Source organism: Mastomys coucha, unplaced genomic scaffold, assembly GCF_008632895.1.
Source record: "Mastomys coucha isolate ucsf_1 unplaced genomic scaffold, UCSF_Mcou_1 pScaffold14, whole genome shotgun sequence".
Taxonomy (NCBI): domain Eukaryota; kingdom Metazoa; phylum Chordata; class Mammalia; order Rodentia; family Muridae; genus Mastomys; species Mastomys coucha.
Genome location: NW_022196896.1, coordinates 20705178 through 20724691, shown reverse-complemented (window position 1 = coordinate 20724691; position 19514 = coordinate 20705178). Strand labels below are relative to the sequence as shown.

The 19514-nt window shown below is 38.2% G+C and overlaps 1 long non-coding RNA gene across 4 annotated transcripts in view; it reads left to right on the top strand.

Moving 5' to 3' along the window:
* Positions 1–19514, top strand: part of LOC116088040 — a 64760-nt gene continuing 45246 nt past the window's right edge. For all 4 annotated transcript variants that reach the window (XR_004117746.1, XR_004117745.1, XR_004117743.1 and 1 more), the window contains exons 1-2: positions 1–98; positions 5488–5578. This is a non-coding gene — a long non-coding RNA (uncharacterized LOC116088040). The remainder of the gene's footprint in view (positions 99–5487; positions 5579–19514) is intronic.

Sequence of the window (19514 nt, the reverse complement as noted above, 5' to 3'; positions counted from 1 at the left end):
CGCCCCGACCTCCCACCACCAAAGCCGAGTGGACACCGCTGAAGCTTGGAAAAGTTTCCTGGGGAAAATCCCTCTGGTGTCCCCCAGGTCGGTGTCAGGTGGGTCGACTGGATTTTCCTTTGGCCTGGGTGTCTTTCTTAGCCTCCAAACCTTAGATAGGGTGTGGGCTGACTCCTGCTGGGGAGCCCGGTGACTTCTTTAGGCCCCACTTCCTGAGCTGTAACCATCTGGTAGTCTCCCCTCCAATCTTTACTCAGTGGCTGCAGCTTGTGAGGAGTGAGGTAGAGAGGCCAGCTCTGTCAGTGTGACGAATTGAGGTGTTTAGCTTCTGTGACTTGCTCCCTTTCCAGGAAACTGTCTCTCCTTTTATTTCCCAAAGCCTACACGTAAATTGAAAAATAGAACTATTTCTTGTGTTTGGGAAGTCTTCCATCCAAAAAGAAAAACAAAGGAAAAAACCAAACAACCAAAACTATTTCATCTTTTTACTTTAAACACTTTTCTACCTAGATGACTGTTCAGTACGATGTTTGGCACAAATATCTCATATTTGAGCGACATAGTTCCATGATCCTACACGCACCAGGACACTACAATCTGTCATTGTGTTCCTTATATTAGTAGTGTGATAACATAACATCGGCATTGCCTTTCCTGTAGTCTAGTTCTTAATAGTTACAAGTCTTCATTCTAAGATTATGTTCTCTTGGGCTGGAGTCATGGGTAAGCTGTTCTTCCAGAGGCTCTGAGGTTTGTTATCAGTACTCGAATCTAGTGGCTCACAGCTGCCTGTTCTCCAGCTCCAGGGAACCTGATCAAAACTTCTGGCTTCTGCAGGTGACACCCAAAAACACATAAATAAAAAATAAAAATTTAAAAATATGTACTTATAATATAATGTTATATATTCTTAACTAAGACATTAATATTGAAGTAAATTTACTAGACAAAAACTTAGACAAAATAGACAAATTAGCCTCAAAAATAAGTATCACACCTATATGTTGAACTCATTTATTCCAAATCCTACAAAATTCTACCTAAATGTTATTGTGAATAAAGTTTGTTTGTGCCTTACTGAATTAGTTTAGAAAATAGCAGCTTTAAGACATTCATATCTCACTTAGAAATAAGATACAAACATTTTGCAAAAGAAGGCACTTTTTAAAAAACAGCAGAGTTTCAAGTCAAGTGTAGTGGTGTTGGTACCTGCTTATGTTACCATCCAGGGTCATGGATTGAGTTCAGTTTTCCTCAACAATTAAAGAATTAAAAGAAAGAAAATAAATCACAGCAACAGCAAGCAATCAAGTTCTGTTAAAAGTAAAGTATGTGTGCACACACATGCACACACAAACACGCAAACGCACACGCATGCACATATACACATACAAGCACACACACGCATACACACATACAAACGCACACACACACACGTACACGCATGCATACACACACATACACGCACACGCACACACATGCATACATGCACATGCATGCAAACGCACACATGCACGCACATACACACATGCACACACACATACATGTACACACACATATGCACACACATACACACATACACGCACATACACACACACACATACACGTACACGCACGCAAATGCACACACTCTCGAAATAAATGAGCAGACTGATCCTAAGTAGGAGGAGAGAGAAACCAAAATCTGCTTTCCCCTGGGAGATTGGTATTTGGAGTGTTTTGGTGACATTCGATGGGGTTTCTTCTCTCTTCTTTTTGCATCGATCAGCTTGAAAAAAAGAGGCACAGGTCCGTGGTATCTCACTGTGCAAGCTTTGCCATATCCATGCCCTGCTTAGATCATACCCAGGCAAGTCAGCCAGAAAGGTCACACTTCTGGGAAAGGCCAGAAGCTTGCCATCTTGTTGAGTATCTACACTCTGATTCCCGGTCTGCCTACTGCCACTCTCCCAGACCAGCGCCCAGACTGTTGTAATTCCCAGGATTCCCTCCTCCTGGATCCTCCTTGGTCTCTATATGATGGCAAGTCTCCCCCCTACCCCCTTCATGTGCACACTATTCTTGACATTTTCTCTTGATGCTCTTCTGCTAGGGCTTTCCTCACAGATAACTCTGGGCCATGTCCAGTCTCGGCTTTGGGTTTCCTCAGTATTATTATTATTGTTATTATTATTATACTTAATTATTTTTATTATATTATTATACTTTTTCTTTGTGTGTGTGTGTGACAGGATCTCTCTAAATAGCCCTGGCTCTCCTAGAACTCACTATTAGTCCAGGCTGGCCTTGAACTCACAGAGATCCAACTGCCTCACCTCCTGAGTGCTGGAACTGAAGGCATTTGCCAACACAGTTGGTTAAACTTCTTAAGTTTATTTTTCTGTGTATTTATGTGCACCATGCCTGGTACCCGCAGCAGCCAGAAGAGGGAATATCTTCCGGAGTTACAGATAGCTGCGAGTTGCAATGAGGATACAGGGAATCTTCCTCTGAAAGAGCAGCCAGTGCTCTTAACTGCTGAGCAATCTCTCCAGCCCTACAGTGTCATTGTAAAAAGCTGACTATAAGGTTAGAGCACTAGGTCAGAATACCAATGACCCACTCCTTTGTTGATCTTCATATACTCTCAAAGCAGGGAGATATACGATAAAATTAGCTGAAATAATTGTGTTTAATAATTTCTTCCTAATAAATGAAAAATCTTTCTAAATGAAATTATATTTTAGTCCTCAAATTATGTTTGGCTTATTATGGTAAAGAATACAGAGAAAATAATCTGCTTCCAAATCCCCTGATTTGATACGTGACTAAAAGAAAAGGGAGATAAACAATACTGAATGCCTACTACTTTATTATTACATTTAGTTGCCTATAATATATACTAGAAACATTTTCTTCTTTTTATTCATATTAATATGATTTTTAGTGTGCCTTAAATAGGTATGATGTATGGCATTCAATTGCTATTAAGAAGTGTGCAAATGAAAATTGGACTTGCCTAGTAGTCACACCTCCAGCCCAACACCCCAAGGCAACACATTTAATAGACATTTAATATGCCATTATTCTAAGTGCTGGAAGCTACAATAATAAAAAAAAGGTTGTCTCTGCATTCAGAATGCTTTGAGTGTCCTAGGAAAGATCAGATATCAGAACATGCTCACAAGGTCGTAAGTGTTCTGCTGAAAGTTCAGGCTTCTCCTCTCACTATTAGGAAAAACCCATGAGAAAACTAAGTGGTGTTTACAGTGGTCATGTGAATTTCCAGAAGTGACAGATTATGAGTTGCAGGGTTAGGATGCTGGAGCAGATCTATTGGGCTCAGAGTCCATTTTCTTTCTGGAAACTGCTTTCGTTCGATGATAGCCAGTAGTATGTTCTGTTTTCACTTTCACTTTGTACAGTGTCTAGGGAGAGAAATAGAATGATTAGGGAAATTCCCAGATACAAAAAGATGGCTCTGGACAAAGATTCATTAGGACAAATTTTCCTGGGAATTTCCATTTTCCTGTGGGATTTTATTTGGCAAGTTTCTCAAAATGTGCAAGAACTTATGTAAAACTAGTTGATTAGTCTAAATCTAGGAATTTCAGTGCCTGAATTTAGCAGAATAGTTTGCTTTTCTATTTTTTTCCACAACTCAAAAATCATGTTCCCTGTCATTCCAAAGTTGTAAGCAAAACATGCTGAGGTATATTACTTTTTAAGGCAGCAGCACAGTTATTTTCACTTTAGGAAGCTACTATGTGAAAGAGGATGTGAGCTTAGTACCCTTGTAAAGATCCTGTTTAGAGCAAAGACAGGACTGTAGACAACAGGCAAAGCTGTCCCCACTGAAGTAGCCTGTGGTGACTAAGTCTTAACAGGGCAGGCTAGCACAGCCTAGTGGAAGTTGGAAGTGTCATTAATCAGAGATCCAGCACCAGCAGTCGAACAGATTTTTAGGGAGAACTTGAACTGTAGCTGGAAAATAAGAAGGCTCTGTGACCCAATATTGTTCCAAAATTGTTAAAAGGAATTGAAGTATGTATCTTCCCAGGGAAGTATTGAATCACAACTCCAGAAAGCAGTCTTTCTGTCAAGGAGGGGTCATGGAGCCTCTGGAAGTAAGTAAGTGAAGGCCCCTTGTCCTGCTTACTTAAATTGTTCTGAGACTCAAGTTACACAATGATTATTAAAGAGAGGACTTTAAACTAAACCCAACAATGTATATGATAGCAATAATAGCTACTATTTTCTCACCAGCCCTGTCATTTGATCAAAACTTTCTTATCCTGTTTGAGAAACCGGAAAACAAGTCCCTGCTAGCCAGAAGCCTTCTAAGTACTTAGCTTGAATGTGTGTTCTCCTGTGGAAAGGTAAACACTTTCACAGGACACTAACCTCAGCTGAGACAACTTAGAGGCTGTAGTGATGCTGGATAAAAATAGATTCTTCATGGGAATGCCTGAACAGGCAAAAATACAAACATTGCCAACCAAGAAGATGAGCAATCACTCCCCATTCCTTGCTACTGATAAGTGGCCACTGCGTCTTTTCCAATTATAACATTACCTCAGCTTTTGTCTTTCAGTGATTGGATAAAAAAGTTAGGCTACTCAGTCAGAACCATCCCTGCTCCTAGACAGCATCTAGCCTGAAGAGGGTACCCATTTCCTCAGATGCTCCCTAGGCTCAGCTCCTATAGGAAGTTCTTCTTAACGTTCTTCTCAACTGAGTCTTATTGAGATTCCCTCTGTGTCCCCAGAATGCTTGTTTTCCCTGTTTGCAATGACTCAGTAAATCCAGCGTTGCACCACTGGAGATGGGCCTCTTGCAACCTTTGGCTAAAGAATGTTGATGTAGTTAGCCAACAACCAGCCCCTGTTGTATTTCAGGCAGTGCTGGCTCTATGGACTTTTCAAAGTACAGACCTTGAGAACAAGCATCCTCCACATAATAATGTATATAAAACAATACTTTCTAGCAAGGGCTTTTGTTAGTCACAGTTTACCAATGGAGATATTGAGGTGGAGAGCTGTTATTTGTGTATTGTCCTATTGCGTGTGGTTTTATGCTACTACCTTTAGCTCCGGGAAATGACCCACTACCAGTCCCCAACCAGCATCCCTTTAATCCTCAGACATAAAACACACACACAGTTTGTTCCTTTTCAATTTGCCTTAGGACACAATTACTGGACATTACTATCTCCTGCCTGAAAAGGGGTACCCTTAATAATATTTTCATCTCTTCTCTTCCCACTCACCCTAAATTTCAGTGGTACTCCTACCTAGCCCCTGCCAAACTTACATTATCTCCTCCTATAGTAGTGGACACAGGCCCCAACTCCTCTGGAGACCTCACATGGCTACTGGCTTCTTCACCCTTCAAAGTATGGCAAAAACTTCCCATCTCCTTCCTTGTGTCTGCCTTTTTCTTCTGGGACCTGGAAGTCCTGCTTGTCCCTTCTACCCAGCAATTGGCCCTGGCTTTCTTTTCTGACAGATCAAGAACCAATTGGAGAACAGGACCTTAGCATCAGGACCACCTCCTACATTGTCCCCCAACTGAAGGGGGTAGTCCAGCTATGAACTCAGTAAGTCATATTTTTGCATTATATATGGCTAGTTCTTCTATCAAAATGTTATGTTATGAGAATAGAGTATGAATGATTTAATACTCCTTGGTACACTGTTACGTGAAAAATTTGCTTTAGCTGTGAGCAAGGCTATTTCTGTTAAGGATGTACAGGCTAGTGCCTTTAAAGTGTTAATGTGTCTCTTTAACAGTTTATTGTCAGTACTAACTTAAACTTTGTGGAATTAAATTCAGGAACAATTCCTGGATTAAAAACATGCAGGATTACCAGGTATACATATTTCAAGTTTTAGTTTCTCAGTTACCAAGTTTGTGTTTAAAAATATTTGAGCTAGGAGATAGCCCAGTAGGTAAAATGTTTCCTTCAATATTATGCCAGGTTGAGAATCTAAGATGAGATACCCAGAACATGGATGTAATGCTATATCTGTAATCCCATTTCTCCTATGAGGCAATCAGAGATAGAGACAGGAGAAACACAGAGGCTTGAGGGCCAGGTAGTCTGGCATATGCCCCAGTGAACAACAAAAGACCCTATCTTAAACAGGGAGGACAATATTCAAGGTGATCCTCACATTTCCATATGTGCTGTGTACCTGTATACACACACACACACACACACACCATACACACACCATACACACACACACCATATACACACACAACACACACAACACACCACACACACACACATCATACACACACACACCATACACATATACACACACACCACACACTTGTACATACAATCACAAGGATAAAACATTTTTGAGCTAGGGATGTGGCTGAGTAGAGTTCTTGCTAGCATATATAACATTCAAGATTTGATCTCTAATACTAAAACTAAAAAAATACATCGTTGTTGTCAAGATCTATATACTTCTCAAAACTCTAGAGTACATTCAAATGTGGCATTTCTTAATATTAACTTGGGAAATTTAAACCATATTAATGTATTGAAAAGTAAATCCTGTACAACTGAAAACTTGTTTGGAAAATGTCTTGCTTCAAGTGTAGTTAGATATTAAACTTGAGTGTATTCTTGCTAGATTTAATCAAATATCAATCATCTTAATAAATAAGTCATACAAGATTTTTTTAAGTAAATACGTGAAAGATGATAAAATTGAAATACGAATTGCTTACATATAAAATGTACTTCATGCTCTATCTTGGAGTGGTATTGCTTACTATGTTGATGTGACTTACTCAGCCTGTTTTCTTACAGCACCTGGGACCACCAGCCCAGGGACAGCACCACCCACAATGGGATGGCTCCTCCCATACCAGTAACTAATTAAGAAAATGTCCACAGCTTGACATTATAGAGGCATTTTCCTAATTGAGGTTTTACCCTTGCAAGATGACTTTAGTTCATGGCAAACTGACATAAAAGTATGACCTTGATTTTTTGATCTCTTCTCTGCCTCTCGAGTCACTAGGGTTACAGGTGTGTACCACTGTGCCTGCCTGGCTTGTATGGCAGTTTTGTAGTGATTATTATCTCCAGTGTGATATGATGGTGCCAGTAAATTATATTCTTTACTTGAACTTTAGAATAACTATGGAAGTCTGCAAAAGACAGATTGGGTGGGAACCTGCACATCACCTTTGTTAGTGGAACTTGAAGACAGTGATTTAGATGTAACCCACCTAATCATAGTAAGAACAAACCCAACCTTGTTTCACTAGAGGCCTGCCCTTGGTATATGTATTGAATGGAGGATTAAGGTAGACAACATTCTTTATGAAGGGAAGAAGTTTCTGAATACAAGGGAGATGAGAAGACTTTTTCTCAAACTCAGGGCCTGGTGAGGTTTTATTTTTTTCCTAGAAAGGAATTCTAAATCTGGAGAAGAAGGAGAACTTCAAGATACATGAGAGACAAAGAACGTTGCTCCTACAAAAGAACTCCTCCTGATAAAAGTCCACAGAGGACAGAGTGATGGAGATGATTTCCACACTAGTTCCTAACTTTAAATAAACCAGAGCGTGTAAAATGTAAGTTTAAACACATGTTTTACAAAAACAGAAGAGAAATAAAGTCACATTTGTGCTCACATGAGGATATTGCCAAGGAGGTAGGGTAGGTAGTAAAGAACAGTTATAACTTGGAGATTTAACCAAACCCAAGGAAACAAATAATATAAGCATCTAAACGTGTAATTGAAAGGGAAAGGCCAGTTTGCATAACAAATATAGGAGGAAAGCTTTCCCAAACCCTATGTGACACATTTTAAGGAAGACCACAATCCCAAGAATCAATATAAGCTTACTTAGAACTACTAGTGAGCCTTCGTGTTTCAAGGGGGCCACAGTCCTGCTTTTCAGGCTTGTTCCTGTGACACTCTGGGGCAGTAACATGTATTAAGAGTTGAGTATCATAATAGGAATGTGAAAGTCTTTATCTATAATTTGTAGGCAGATAGGTAAAGGCTTTGAAAAATCTGAATGTGTGCTTAGTCTATTTTTTTTTTTTTAAGAGACAGGATTCTCTGTGTGGCCCAGGCTGTCCTGAACTTTCTCTGTAGACCAGGCTGGCCTCAAACTTAGAGATTCTCCTGCTTCTGCCTCTCAAATGCTGGGATTAAAGGCATGCACCACCAATGCCCAGTGTAAAATTCTTTTTCACAGGCCTGTGCTTGGTTTGAGCTGTCTCTGCTTTACTATCCATGCCACCCATTCTTGCTGAAACTTGCTTTCATCATTTATGAGTTGGAGTAGGTGTGAATGAGATAAGGCATGTGCAAGGTAAGGCAGGTGTCACAAACACAGTTAATCTTCACTTCAGATCCAACTGTCTGCGCTCCATCCTAGTTTTCCTTATTTTAGCCTGGTGTTTTGAGGGTGAATTCTGTGCTGGGTTCTTATGAGGAACACAGGATTTGCTGCTTTTTAGGAATCTTAAAAAACAAAACAAAAACAAAAAACAAAACAAAAAAACCCACCACTACCACCACCACCAAAAAGACCCAGTGGATTATTTTTTTAAAGGAGTGTAGTAATTATTCTATCCTTGAATCTTTTTTAGTTATTATAGTTTCTAAAATTACTCATCTGTGGGAGGCTCAATAAATTCTTCTGTGCTGACAGCCATGTGGGTGACAGGCAAAGCAGGTAATAGGATGGAACACTTTCATTCATACAACACAGCAGGTGATCTTAGACCTGGGAATTGGCAGATGTGCAGCGTAATCAAACTGGATTTCAAAGTCTAGCTGTACCAGTTTGGTTTTGATTTATTGTCTTTCCAATGCACGCTATAACTTGTACCTGTTTATATAGCCAGATATAGAACGTCTGACTCATGCAAGAGTTTCATACTTTGTCTCTGAATGAAGATAAATCACAGCCTGATGAAGGAATCATCCTCCAAGGCACTTCTGCCCTTGACCCTCAGACTATTTGAAGAACTCTGTATCCCTTTGTTTACTGCAGTTCCTGCTCACAGCATCCTATACAGCACTGGCTTCCCAGGCTTCGGGAGGTGCTTGCCATGAGTATTGAGCATTTTAGCACTATATATACAGTAAAACAGATTATTTAGAAAGTGTAGAGTGTCAACATCTTCCCATAGAAAGCACAACTGAGTTATTTAATTTGTTCTGTTCTTTATGTTTTGGTTGATAAAGTCCTCTTTATTTACATTTTCTCATACTATATATTTCATCATATTCTCTCTCCTCCTCAAGTCCTCCCAGGTCCTCCTCACCTTCCTATCCATCCAATTCCATGCTCTTTATCCTCTTTTTCCATTAAAAACCAAACAAAACAAAAATAAAAACAACCAATCAACCAACCTATAGATGAAAAATATCAAGCGAAAGTAAAACAAATCAAAAAGCAGACACTGCCCCTGAGGATAGGACCTGACCTAGAGTGGGGTTGATATAGTCAATGACACTAACTTAGTTTTTCTCTTGCTAGCAGGCATCCTTTGCAATAATCTTCTTGTTAGGAGTGGAACTTTGTGTCCACATCCCCCTCTCAATGTTGGAATTTTTTTCTGTTTTTAGTCTTTGCAGGTCTTGTATATGTTGTCAATCTGTGTAAGTTTGTCTATATGGAGCCTTGTTGTGGCTGGAAGATGCTGTTCTTTAAAGTCATCTACCATCTCTACCTCTAAAACTCTGCCCTTTCTTTTGCGAAGATCCCTGAGCCTTAGTGGAGTGCTGTGATGAAAACATCTCATTTATACCTGAGTACTCCAAAGTCTCTAACTCTACAGAGTTGTGCAGTTTTGCATTAATTCTACTGTAAGAAGAAGCTTCTCTGATGAGGCTTGAGTGAGGCATTGAACTATGTGTATATTAATATGTCATTAGAGTCATTTTATTGCTATGTTTATTTAGCAGTATAATAGTAGTAGGTTTCCCCCTAGGGCCAGTAACTTATCTAGTTTCAGGTCCATGGTCACTTTGGCAGTGTTGGGTATGGGTTTCATAAGTCTTATATCTAACTAAAAAGTAGTTGGTTACTACCATAACATTTGTGTCCCTATTGTACCATTATATCTTGTAGGCAGGTCATTGTTACAGGTTTCAATATTTATAGCTAGGTGATGTTGATGACTACTTTTCTCCTTGAGTAGCATACAAAGTACTTTCCAGCACCATGAATGCCGGTTAATAGAAGTGAAGCTTCTACTTGGACACTAGCTTGATTTCTCCATGGGATAGTTGAGGCTTTCATCAATAGAGCATTACCATCAGGTTGTGGGAAGTAAATAGTAGCCTTGGCAATAGTGTTAAGTTTGACAGGCAATCCATTGTACCCTTTTGGCCAAGGAAAGAGCAAGATGTAATTCATTCCTGACACTGTAAATTTTACTTGGTGGCATATGATGTCTAGTTAGCGCACTGTCTTTCTCATGATTCGGTGACTCAATTTAAATTTCTTTCATATATATATATATATATATACATATGTATATGTATATACATATATATATATATATACATATGTATATGTATATATATATATATATAGAAAGCTTCTATAGTAGTTGTTTTTCATATGACTTCTCAAAATGCCTTTAGTGTTAATTGTCCCTCACCATATTCTCTCCTTCACCTTGCCCCTTCCACCCTGCTTTCCATTTAACCTTCCATCCTAGTTTCTCCTTTATCTCTTTATAACACTATACTCTATTCCCCCTTCCTTGGAAGATCTCCTCCTCTTCCCTGGTCCCTTAGAGGTTCACTAACCTCTGCTGTTATTCTGATTGAAACATACACATCAAAAGCTTAAAAGCTAACATCTACATATAAGACAAAATAATATTTATCTTTTTGGATTTGGGTTACCTCATCTATAAGATTATTTATAGCTCAATTTACCTGCTAATTTCACTTTTTAACAGCTGGATAATATCCCATAGTTCAAATACAACATATTTTTCTTATCCACTCATCAGCTGGTGAACATCTAGGCTTTTTTTAGTTTCTACCTATTTCACATAATACAGTAATAAGCATGGATGAATAAGTTTCTCCATAGAAAGTTATTGATTCCTTTGGGTATATACCCAAAAATGGTATAACTAGAGCTTGTGATAGATGGATTTTTGGCATTTTGAGAAAACTTCATACTGATTTACGTAGTACTAGTTTGCATTTTACCAGCAATGAATTAGTGTCTCTCTCTTTCCCCCCACATATTTGTCAACATGTGTTGTCATTTTTTGTATTGATCTTGGCCACTTTTATTGGAATAAGATTAATTCTCAAAGTGTCAGAAGCCATCTAGGAAAGGTTATGACAAGCATTTCTGAAGATGGCCTACCGTTCTGCATGGCTACAATGCATGTACTCTGAGGTGCAGGGTCTTTAGAGACTTCATCCCAGGATTGCTTCTCACTGCTGATATGCCTTTCCTACCACTGTTACATAGCCTAATGATTCCTAGGCATCAGCCCACCCTATTGGGCAGATCTCCTGCAGAATTAATATGAAGATGTACTTTTTGTGTACATCTTCTGTATAATGCTGTGTAGATGAATTGATAATTTCATAATTTTTTAATGACTTTATAGAACTCCTAAAATGATGAAAGTAATCTCAGGCCCACTATAGAAAAAAAGGTGAATATAGAGCTCTTCAGGTGTCAATGGGCTAATTGCACTAGGAAAAGAAAGCAGGCTTGGAACAAATTTACAATCTAGGAAAACATTCCCTCTAGGTTAGGAATGAGACCACTATCTAGTAACTGAAGACCATAAACTGGTAGTGGACAATTTATTGTTGGTACAAGGACAGAAAGTAAAATATTGACTAGTTTATCTATACAGGACTTCAAATTAATTAGATACAAGGCAAAAGATTTGTCTCTTGACAAAGCCAGAATAACTTGTGATGTAAAAACTATTGCTTTAAACTTATAATGAACTTGTAAATTCATAAAATATATAATGAATGTTTAGTTAAGTACTAGTCTTCATGGTAAGTCATGTAAACAATTCTGTAACTCCTTAAACCTTATTGGTCTATAACATGAACTATTGCCTTAGATTTACTATGAACTTGTGGAATGTAAAAATGCTTAGAAAACCTCGTAATCAATTATCCTGCTGTAACGTTCTACCTGATAAGTTGTATGAGGTAATTTTTTAGAGAAAGTATAAAAACTAAGATCAATAATAAAGTGGGGATTCAGCCATCCTCTACTTGATCTCTCCACTTCTTTTATTTTCTCTCTGGCTCAGGAATTGTTAAGGAACTCCAAGACTCTCCTATGGCCAGTGAGAGGCCAGAGTCAAAAAGAAAAGAACCCAAGTAGCTAACTTTTTACTTTCTTGCTGCTAACAACAGGAGTTAATTGCCAGAAGCCAACAGCTTTTGCCCCCTCCATCTCCCTCTTCCTCCCCATGAAAAGCAAGAAAGTCAAATTGCCAAACGTAAGCAGCTTTTGGCCCCCATTGCTGATTCCATACCCATTTGCTGCCTTCCTTGGGGAGCTGGATGCTAGGATAGACCCTGGCATCAAAGGACTTTTTATCTTTTTGGTTCTGTATTTCATTAGGTTATTTTTTCTTGATAAGTTTTTTCCATTCTTTGTATATTATGATACTCTTTATCAAATGCATAACTGGTAAAGATATTTTTCCTATTCTATAGGTTGCTGCTTTGCTCAAATGATGGTTTCCTTTGGTGCAAAGAAGTCTCTTAGCTTCATGAGCTTCCATTATATTAATTTTTGGTCTTAATGACAGTGCTGTAGGTGGCCTTATTAGAAAGTTCTTTCTGTGACTATGAAACATATTCCCCACTTTACCTCTGTCATATTCAGGGGATCGAGTCTTATGCAAGGTGATACACACAGATCTATTTTCCTTCTACTTTGTGCAACTATCCAGTTTTTCCAGAACAATTTTTTGATGATGCTGTCTTTTCTCCAGTGTGTACTTTTGACTTCTGTGTCAAAAGAATGTATTTGTAGATGTGTGAAATTATGTTTGGGTCTTCCATTTGATTCCATTGATTAAGGTGTCTGTTTTTATGCAAATATTATGCTGTTCTTATTACCATAGCTTTGTAGTACAGTTTTAAATCTGGAATGGGGATATCTCCAGCAGTTCTTTTATCATTAAGGATTATTTTAGTGTTTTTGTGTGTGTGTGTGCGTGCACATGCTCATGGACATGCATGTGCATTTCCATATAAAGTTGAAGATTTTCTTTTAAATTTTTTGCTTTCTGTGAAGAATTGTGTTAGAATTTTGAAGGGGATTGCATCTGTAGAAGCTGTTTCCACAATACTTGTCCCATCAATCCATAAGGATGGAAGGGTCTCCATCTTCTGGTGTCTTCTCTCTTCTCATTGTCTTAAAGTTTTTATTATACAAGTCTTTCATTACTTCATTAGAGTTATCCCAAGATATTTTTTGAAAATATTGTGAAAGGCACTGTGTACCTGATTTCTTTATTGTTTGTTAATATTTTATCCTTCTACTTTGTTGAAAGTCTTTATCAGCTGTAGAATTTTCCATGGTAAAATTTGTATGTATAACAACATTATATCATCTGCAAATAAAGATACTTTGACTTCTTACTTTTAATATTGATTTACATATGTTAGATCATCCTGCATCTCTGGAATGAAGTCAACTTGATCAGAGTAAATAATCTTTTTTTTTTTTTTTTGGTTTTTCAAGACAGGGTTTCTCTGTATAGTCCTGGCTGTCCTGGAACTCACTCTGTAGACCAGGCTGTTCTCAAACTCTGCCTCCCAAGTGCTGAGATTAAAGGCATGTGCCACCACTGCCTGGCTTGATATTTTCTTGAATTTGGTTTGCAAATATGTCCTTCAACAGAGGAACGAATATAGGAAATGTGGTATATTTACATAATGGAGTACTACTCAGCTATTAAAAACAATGAATTCATGGAATTTGTAGGCAAATGGATAGAACTAGAAAATGTTATCCTATGTGAGGTAACCCAATCACAAAAGAACACACATGGTATGCACTCACTGATAAGTGACTATTAGCCCAAATACTTGGAATACTCAAGATACAATTCACAGACCACATGAAGCCCAAGAAGAAGGAATATCAAAGTGTGGATGCTTCGGTCCTTTTTAGAAGGATCTTTTGTCAAAGATCAAGTGACCATAGGTGTGTGGGTTCACTTCTGGGTCTTCTAAGGTGATTTCTGTACTTGACGGTGAGGTGCTTTTCTTAGACGCAGCAGAAGGAGGGATTCTGTTTTGCAATTCAGTCTATTTGCCTGTGTCTTTTAATTGGCAAATTGAGATCATCAGTACTGAGAGTAATGAGCAGTGTTTATTAATTTAATTCCTCTTATTTTGTTTCCATGTTTTTTCTTCTTCCTCTTTTGATTAATTGTTCTGGGATTATTGATCTGGCATATTGTCTCAAGTTGTGTTTTTGAGCTGGAATATAGGCATCTGTACATAGGATGTTTGAAGTGTTCCTTGGTGTAGATAGCAGATCTCATCCTTGCTGGGTCAGTATTCCATTTTTTGGTTGGTGTTGTCCACTCTGGTTCCTAGCCAAGTGTGGCAGCTGTTGGGTTCCTGAGTTATAGCCAAGTCTGGTAGCAGTGACAGAAAGTTCTTCAGGTCAACAAGAATTAAAAATGGGGTAAGCTAATAGGAATGGCTGAAAGGAGTGATGAGGAAGAACTAGGTAGATCCTGGACACTGGCTTTATAGCCAGAGGCTGAGTCCCAAGGGGATATAGGTATACTAGGAGGAGGATCTCACATGGGCAGGTGGTACACAGTCTTTAAGGTCTGAAGAGATTGCAGTGGGGGAAGTAGAGGAGGATTAAATTTCCTTCTTAAGTCCCAGCCAAGTATGGCTCTGTGGCATCCCTAGGAGAGAGCTGTTCTTACAGATGCTCAAGAGCCACAAAGAATGGCAATGGGATAGAAGAGAAGGCTGGAAGGAATGGCAGGGAAGAACTACATATTAGTTAGTTCTTAAAAACAAAACAGGGCTACATAATAACTTGTTCTTCTGTGTGGTAAAAATTGCATTTGGGGCTTCATTTGAAAAGATAAATATTGATATCAACAAATATTTATAAATATTGATGAAGTGGGAGTATTAGAAGGTTGGGAAGAAACTGGATGATGGTCATTATCTGAGCCACAATACTGGGCTGGGTTGTCCTGTGTTTGTCTTATGACTCTATCACTTGCTTTAGTCCCTGGGGTAAATGACTCGTTCCTGTGACAGGTTGGAATGAAGTGTTGTGAGATGGATGCTCATCCAAGTTGAGCAACTATAAAAAGGAAGTATGAAATACTGGGCCCCAGTTCATCTTTAAGCCAATGGTCAGAAGCTGAAGGGGTAACTTTTACACTAATGGGAAAGCCAGCTGAAACACTTTAAAAGCTTGCTGAGGGTAGCAGGAGTTTAAATAAACTATAGTTTAACCTGAGCTCTGTAATTAAACACCAGCAGATGCCTGTTTTTATTTCATAGTACTATACAAATCATTTTACATACATGTTTGAAATAACATGTTTCTAGCTCACACATGTACGTTGTATAAAGTTTAGAGGAATCAGAGGGTATGAATAAGAATTTATTCTCCACCTCTCTCACATGTCACAGTGACATAGTTTTCTTCCTAGAAGGTGTCAGCAATTGCTAGTTTCCAACTTTCGACTTTCTTCTGCATCTGCATTCCATGGCTGTTTTGCCCAGACTTAAATACTCTTCCCCTGGCGTTTCTCAGGGTACGTCTCCACACGCCTTGTTAAATTGGACTGTCTGTATCCACTTTCAAAGCCTCAATGCCTTACTCATTCTTATCTGATTTCCTTTTCATTTCTCTGTAATAAGCTTCCTATGTCTCATCCCCGTGTGTGCTGTTGCTCTTCCTGGACATCATTCTTCTCTGGCCTATTTGACCTCTTTCTGTTTCTATGAGAGTCGGCTAGGCACCATTTTTTTTTCCTGTTTGTTACCATTGCTTTCCGTTTCCTTATTCTTAAACTTTTAGGTCATTATTTCAAGCTAGTCATCTTCATCTCATCAGATATATGGATGTCTATTTGAGTTACGGTCTTTATTTTACTAAATAATGCAAAATATGTTAAAAGATTTGGGTACAAGTGCTTGCCACCAAGCCTGACAACCTGGGCTGGACAACCTGAGGCCAACATGGTAAAAGGAGAGTGAATTGTCTACTGTAGAATGTTCTCTGTGCCCCTCACACAGTGAGTGGTATGGGTTTGCTTTCTCTCTCTCTCTCTGTCTGTCTCTCTTTCTCTGACTAAAAATAAACACAAAATTAAAAAAAAATGTTAAGTTGCATTTGGGCCTGGAACTGTATAAATCCCAAAAGATTTAATGAGGTTAGTAAAGGTTTTCTGTAGTTTGTCTTTGTTTTGTTGTTTGTTTGTTTGTTGTTTTTTGAGTCCTGGCTATCCTGGAAGTCACTTTGTAGACCAGGCTGCCCTCAGACTTAGAGATCCGCCTGTCTGTGCCTCCAAATAACTGCTTGGCTGGAAGTTTATGTTTGATTCATAAAAATATAATTAAATAAATGAATTTTCTCAGAATAAGATGTTTTCTTTTTAAAAGTAATACAAGAAATTATAATTCATAAAGTTTTTGGATCATTAAATGTGTACATATTTAGAACTTCACTGTATGCAATGATCCATGTAGGGTGAGAGCAATAAGGTATTAAGGTATGGTGTCAGGAAGATCTGGGTTTGTCACCTCCTGTCTGTGTAATTTTGAGCAACTTGTCTCACCTTTTTATGTTTTGATTTCTTGCCAGAGAAACAAATGAAGGCAAGAGAGAAGCATTGGATAGACCACCTGCCATGTCATAAGTGCTTGATAAGTTCTATGTCATTTCTCCTGTTATACATTCTACTATTTTGTGTGGTTCATCTTCAGTGTTGCAAAATAATCTCTTAACTACTCTCCTGAATTAGTCAAAAAAGTTTACTTCTGACTCCTCCAAACCTCTTATTCTACCAGAAAAGGGAATTAGAAGATATGATTATGTTAAGCATCTTTTAGATGCTTGATATCTGGGGTTATTCAGCTCTATCTTACATTATCACAGAGGTCCATCAAACATGGAGAATTCAAAACAGAAGGTTAGCAAGAAACATGGCAACAGTGCCAGTGTCAGGGATAGGGGAATTAAATGAAAAAAGGATTCAATCCACCATTGCTGGCTTTCAACCTGGAAAAAAGAAAAAGGAAAAAGAGACATGAACTGTAGATATCTTCCTGAAAAGAGAAGAGCAAAGCAGGGAAATGAATGCTCCTTGTGACTTCTATAAAAGACCTCCTGCTGAGACGTTGATTTTAGTATGATGTGACCTAATTCAGACTTCTATAATTAATTATAAGATAGTAAGACATCTTTACATTTTGAATTGTTTTAAACCAGCAGACTTGTGCCAATTTGAAAGAATATCAACAGGAAGTAATTATTTCTCCCTAGCAAGACTCTTTTTGATCAGTTTTCTATGTGTCAGTGTCTGTGGTGTCAATATTGGATGTCAACACAGACCAATCAATACGCTGAAACTAAGGGCTTTCGCAGATAGGACCAGTAGCTGTCACTCGGTCGATTTTAGTGGGGAAGAAGAAACCAGATTAACCATAACCATGTTCTCTTTCTGACTTGGATTCCACCGAAGCACAGGTTCAAAATACTGGGGAAATTCCCACTCCACTGCCAAGCACAGACCTCGGCTGGCAATAGGTTTATCTACAGGCATGCCAGGGTTTCCCCATTTCCTCATAGCTATGGCTAATTTTCAAGATCAACTGAGCACAAAGTATGTATGGTGGTTATATTTAGTGCTTTGAATATATTGTCTTAGTTAATTCTGTCAAAATTCTGATGGTGGTCAAAAGAAATATAATTGTGTGTTTTCCAAATGTCAGGTCAAAGTTCAAAACTACATTTTTCATCAGTTTTGTAGGGGATTATTAGCAGTTTGAAATAGTATGGGTTATAACCAGTTCATTGCATGGAATAAGAGTAGGTATACTTTCATACAATTTTAGTTTCAAATATACATATAATAGTATGTATATAATAGTTGTTAATATATATTTGTGCAGTGGGTTGTATAAAAAACACACTTCCTGCCATTAGTTGTATTTCTTACAATGGGTTAAAGATTTTTAAACCACCAATGAAATTTAAGAATGTTGTCTCCAATTACAGAGCTAACTACTTCCATTCCAATTGTTTATCTTACTAGTTTTGTGATCTTGAGTATGTTATTTACTCTTTCCATATTGTCACCCCATTTATGGGGCTTTTTTGGTAGTGATTGAGTTAATCTGACTGTAGTTCTTTGACAGGACCATAGCTTTTTTGGTAGTGACTGAGTAAATCTGACTGTAGTTCTTTGACAGGACCATAGTACTTAGCACTTGGATATTTTCTCAGTATGGTGTGGGTTAGGAAGTGGCACAACCAGCCAGATTCCTGCTTTGTCTAACAAAACTTACACTCTTACATGTGTCTTTGCTTGAGTTTGAAATCAAAGCCAACTTTATATACACTTAGATGTTCTCTTAAAGAAAACCATAGATGAATAAATCTCCCTCTAAATTCTAAAATACTAGGCCTCTGATCGCCTGTCATTGGCCTACTTGGCATAGTCTTATCTCTGAGGCAATACCAGCTTTGTGACTTGTTCTGCTCTGAATAGCAAGAAAGGAAGATGTGGAAGGCAGCAGTTAGCTGGGCCTGTGTAGGACCGACTAATGGTTCACTTACAGGGCGATAGGAGAGTCCCACGGAGACTGGAGCCAAAGGGAGTGCCTTCAAGGAAGAGATTTCCCAGGAATGTGGAGGGACTTCTGCTGCCTAAATTAGGTTATCAGAGTGCCAGCTTGTCTGTCTGTCTGTCTGTCTGTCTGCCTGCCTGTCTGTCTCTTTTTGTATTTGTGTGTGTATATGTTCTGTTGTTATTTTGTTTCTTTGTTTTCCTTCCTGCTTTTTTTCTTCCCTTCCTCTATGGGGCGACTCAGGCATGTTTAAATCAGATTTTAATTGTTGTTAATTGTTTAAATCACATTTTAGCCCAACTGGTCATTGATACACACACACACACACACACACACACACACACACACACACATATATATGTATATATATATATACATATATATATAACCCGTTATATATATATAAAACATATATATATGTATATATATATTTATTTCAGAGAGAGAGAGAGAGAGAGAGAGAGAGAGAGAGAGAGAGAGAGAGAGGCCATATTGCTTTTATAAACTCTGATAATTTAAAAATCAGGAAATTTAAGTTTATGTTTCTAAAGTTACAGGTTAACCTAACTGGATATTATTCTAGTCTCTTAAACCACCAGTTTTCTATTTAGCTAATAATACATCTAAAATGAATTACCTACAACTTCTAAAGAGTACTTTTGTTGCTTGTTGATATGTTGCTTG